Genomic DNA, 5,248 nt, shown 5'->3' on the forward strand with positions numbered 1-5,248 from the left:
ATACATGCCACTTTGGTGGCATCTCTCTCATGTGCCCTAAAGTCAGTGATCTACTCGGGAGTAGTGGTAGACTCATCAAGATCCTTTAGCTCCTTTTGGAGGATATATTCTTTGTCCTCATAGCACATGACCATCTAGATGTTTCTGTTCCAAACATCGAAGTTGGATCCATCGAATATGACTCTCACACAAAGGTTCATGAGAGAGAAGGAGCCGGTAGGGTTTGATCCAGAAGCAACATTATCGGAAGACATTTGAAAAGAAAGAAGGACAAGTTTAGATTAGATATAAAGATAGTCCTTAATAAGACACCCAAATGTAATATTAAGGCTAGGACCCAACACAATATTTTATAACTTAGAATAGGGATGCTGTAATCCAAGTTATAAATTATTTGAAGGTAGGTGAATGACGATTCACCAATTTCCACCATGAAAAACGAAATAAATTATTAGGTTTTAATTGGTTTTGAAACTCCTTGATTCTTTTGAGATTCATTGAACTCTTCAATGGCATGTTTCAATCTCGAGTGTTCCCTTCAATTTTTTTGACTGGGATGCCAAGGATCACAGAACAAGGTGTGAATTAACCATGCAAATTACTTGGTACTCTTAATGTTTAACACCTAACCGATGTGCCAGTTAACCACATGCACTCCACCGATCTATGATAAACCTTAAGCCACCCTTTGCCTACCTTGTGAAGTCTAGGTTAGTGTGTCGGTTAACCACAGACGCTCCACTAACGAGTTAAGCAAAGTGAAAAGTGTAATTTCATGGGTTAGCACCATATTCACATTCACCTAAAGTAACTAAGATTGAGAATTTGTAACACCGGAAAAAATTAGGTCAAAAATAAATTCGTTTAGTAACCATAATTCGGATGTACGAAATGGTAGATATCGTAACAAGGTTTCCAAAAATATAAAGAAAACTAAAATTCGTGTTATAATGAAGAAGTTATGACCAATCAAAGATCCGCGACAATACCGATAAAACACTGTTAAGCAGAAAACGCGAAATTCCAATAAAATGCTTTTTAACCATACGTATCTAAATGAATGTCGGAGATATCCCAAAACCGTAAACATACATAAAAAGAACGCCCAATCTAAGTTCATATGAGGAAGTTATGGTTTTTTGAAGTTTCAGACATAGAGGAAAACAGCTAGAAACTCGAATTAGAGATCGAGCGACTTTTAGCCAACGCAACCTAAACAAGAACCGAAGATCTCGAGAATAATGATACAACGGTAAAAAGACAGAAAAAGCGGACATCAGATGAAGAAGTTATGGATTTATGACAGAGTTTTCCTACCCCGACCTACTAAAAATAATATAATAAAAACTAAATTCAAAATTAGCCGACAGAGTCTAAACGAAAGTTATAGATCATAATCTCACCTACGTGTGGATATGAAGAACGTCAAAAACAGAGTTCGTATGCGAAAGTAATAAATTTCTGAAGTTCGTGGCACGAAACCCAAAAACTGTCAGAGTCCACGACGTGAAATTAGTGTTCATGACGTCAAATGTCTTCTGACACCTCCTAGAGTCTGCCAGACTCAACTTGCGATGATGTATGCAGTGACGATCAAGCCCAAGACGTGAAAATACAATTCACGACGTCAAAATCAAGAAATCAGCCCAATAAGTAGATTTGAAGGGGCAGCTGGCCAAGGTTGCTAATTCACCCTTCTCTCACCCATATTACCTCGATTTACATGCAAATAAATACCCTCGAAGCCCTGGTATTATCCCGAGACCCGAAGTGATTCCCGAAGTCCTGAAGTTCCCGAGATTTCCGAGAAATCGACATCTTTCTTGTCGAAGTGTTGCCCAAGCAAAGTATCGTTTTCGTCAAATCATCACTCCCACCAAGTGAGTTCATACCCCTACAAACACACTTTAAATATGTTTTTAACTGCTTTAAACACTTTTAAGAGGGGGAATACAAGTAAACACACGGCTAAAATCATGTGAAACATCGATGTTTTGCTATACTTTTCATACTGTTGTTTTAACTATCTTATGAAGTTATTATGATGCAAAACACCTGACAACAAAACTTACCCTATCGGGATACAATATGTTTTATAAATGAAATACATTTTATTTATACGTTTGCATACTACATCATATCAAGGGTAACCGTTTTAACTATAACATTGCGTGTATTCAACAAATCACAATTTGTTATTATGCCTTTGTTAACACTGTAGAAAGGGTAATCATTTTGGACATAAACATACACACTTTTGCATACGTGACTTAATTATTATCTGAAATTGTCAAAACATTTTTCATCATATTGCTTGTGAACATCATTGTTAGAAATCATGTGATGTCATTTGGCTTTGTTTGTACCAAACGAAAGTCCCCACCTATAACCAGAGTCTCTTGGAGGGAGAGCGTGACAAGTGTGTATAGATCTATATGGGGTTGACGACTCCGCACCCTAACTGTTGGCTACAGTCCCCGGGGTGACAAATGTCAACATTAGGTACTGCGTCTAGTATGGTTATGAGTAACTCACAACATGCAGAAACAATGACTCATACACGTCGTAATACATAACTCAATCATGCTCGGGGGGTAATAACTATATTACAGGGTATTATCAGAATGTTCAGAATTCAGGATAAACACTTCCACAACTAGTTTTACTTAATAATAATACTATACATTCCCATTTTAAGTATGACATATTTACTTACATTCATGGTCCTTGTTTATATAAGACTACACCTCACTTTTAGGAAAATATAGGATTTTCCTGGTTCAAATAAATTCATTTTGTACAATAACGATTTACAACGTCATTCTTAAGAAAATATCAGATTTTCTGGAAACAAATGCAGACTTTTCAAATGACATTCACCTACACAAATAACAACTTATGAACTCACCAACTTAAATGTTGACACTTTTTCTTTGAAATAACTTGTATTCTCAGAAAATCGCTAAACCAGGTTAGTAGCTGCTTTTGAAGACTTATGCTTAGGCGTTAGTTTAATCTTTTGGATATCATATTGTAATTGACTTTTGCAAACATTCAATACTAAAATCATGTAAACTTTTCAGTTATGTATGTGATGGTCGTGTGTACTTTCTTTACTATTCATTTGTTATGATACTGTAAATGACGTCCTCCGCCCCTGAATGTTTTTGCCGTTTTGCTTTGGGGTGTAACAGATTGGTATCAGAGCATTGTTTATAGTGAACTAAGTATATCAAAACCATATTTTGATATACAACTATAAACACAACTAGGAAAATACACTCTGATTAATAGATATACTTTTAAAAATATAGTTTTATTAAAAGTACACATGCATGCATTACATAACAGTAAGAGTATGATAAAGGGAAAGCAATATAGAAGTATTATAGATGAGTTATGCACTACAATTATGCCTTGGAATACGAAATCGGTACTGGGATGAATATAGCTTGATCAACTATATTTATCCGAGAGCCGACTAACATATGTCAGGGAATAGTTGCAACGGACGACAAGTCTAAAACTTACCCAAACATATAATGTTTAGAATCAAACATAATATTTAGAATACTACAGGTGTATTTTGTAAATACAATAGTTTAACTTTATTGTTCAACTTTATGTGCCTTAGTTCTAGACAATTCTTATATCCCTATTCTCGCACAGACGCTATGGCTGGATTCCATCTACCAGGGGATTCCTACTACCCGAACCAAGGAAATAGAGGATGGGTAGAAAATGATCCGGAGGAGGATCCAAAAGAAATTATGGAAGGATTTGAGGAAGAAATACAAGAAGACTCCGACGCAATCTGTCACACCCCGAAACCGAAGGCGGAAACGTCTCGGGGCGGAGGTGACATCATGTGAATATCATAACCAATGTACATAGTAAGCGAAGTTAAACACAAAACATTACATTACATAGATTTCATTACATCAGTTGAAAAGTTAAGTAGTACAAGTTTTATAGATACATAAGTTTAAACAAAAGAAAGACGTGACTTCCATTCGCTCCATCTTCAGCAAAAGGACGCGGGGTACCTGTCTAAGGAGAACCTGAGAATACAAGCAGTTTGAAAATCAGCATAAAGCTGGTGAGTTCATAAGCGGTTTGATTTTATGAAAATATACGAGATTCCTTTTGTGTTTTCTGAAAATGTTACGACCCAAGAAAATCCTCTATTTTCTTAAAAGTAAAGTTTAGTTGTTCTGTTATGTTACACGGTTCTGGTTATGAATTGTGATTACCCCAGGAAAATCCTATATTTTCCTAATGTGAAAGATGTGTACTGAAAATCTGATTAACCTTGTGAAGTGTGTGTTTGTTTACCAACCCAAAAATATAATGTAAAAGATGTACACTGAAAACATGATTGTTCTTATGAAATGTAAAGTTTAGTTATCTGAAAACGTTAATAAAATAAATAGGAAACTGGGAATGAGAGTCTTTTTCTCGCATCCATTCTTCATACGATTGTCAGAACAAAAATCTTGGATGCAACGAAATGGAAATTTTTATCAAGACGCAATCTCATAGCTATAAATCTAAATATAGAAATATTATATAGATATAAATTAATCTTGATCCTGTAATCAAAGAAAGATAGTGAAAATTTTTCTTATCTTTTGACTTAGAATAAAAGGTTCTCCATGAAGGAACCAAATGACAATTTATTCCTATAGAACATCTAGGAACAAGACGATTGAATTGGAAATATCGACAAATTCTTGCGGAGTCCAAAGAAATGAAAATAAATAAAAGGTCAACTTGTTCCAATTTCATCTCTATTGAATTTGAATATCAGAATAGCGGATATAGTAATGATTTAATAGGTCAGGTCCACTTATTTTTCTTTGATTGATCTATAATCTTTACAATGGATTTCATTGGCCTAATTGAAAATAGGAAGATTTGATGATTCAACAGATGACTTATCGTTATTCGTGATAACTATAACTAATATACTTTAACAACTAATATACTATAACTCATTAGACGATAATATTATACAGTTGGTTACTTTTTTATTACTATTTTTTTTATTACTATTAATAATATCGCTATTCTTCTTTCAAATATGAATACTATAACTGAAAAAAATACAAAGCCCCTTATCGGATTTGAACCGAGGGCTTACGCCTTACCATGTCATTACTCTACCACTGAGTTAAAAGAAAAGGGCTTGGTTCATGGAATTCCTAAACGGGTCATTTTACTATCTAGGTAAAATATATCTATATAA

The sequence above is a fragment of the Lactuca sativa genome, chromosome 7 (assembly GCF_002870075.4).
Source record: "Lactuca sativa cultivar Salinas chromosome 7, Lsat_Salinas_v11, whole genome shotgun sequence".
NCBI lineage: Eukaryota > Viridiplantae > Streptophyta > Magnoliopsida > Asterales > Asteraceae > Lactuca > Lactuca sativa.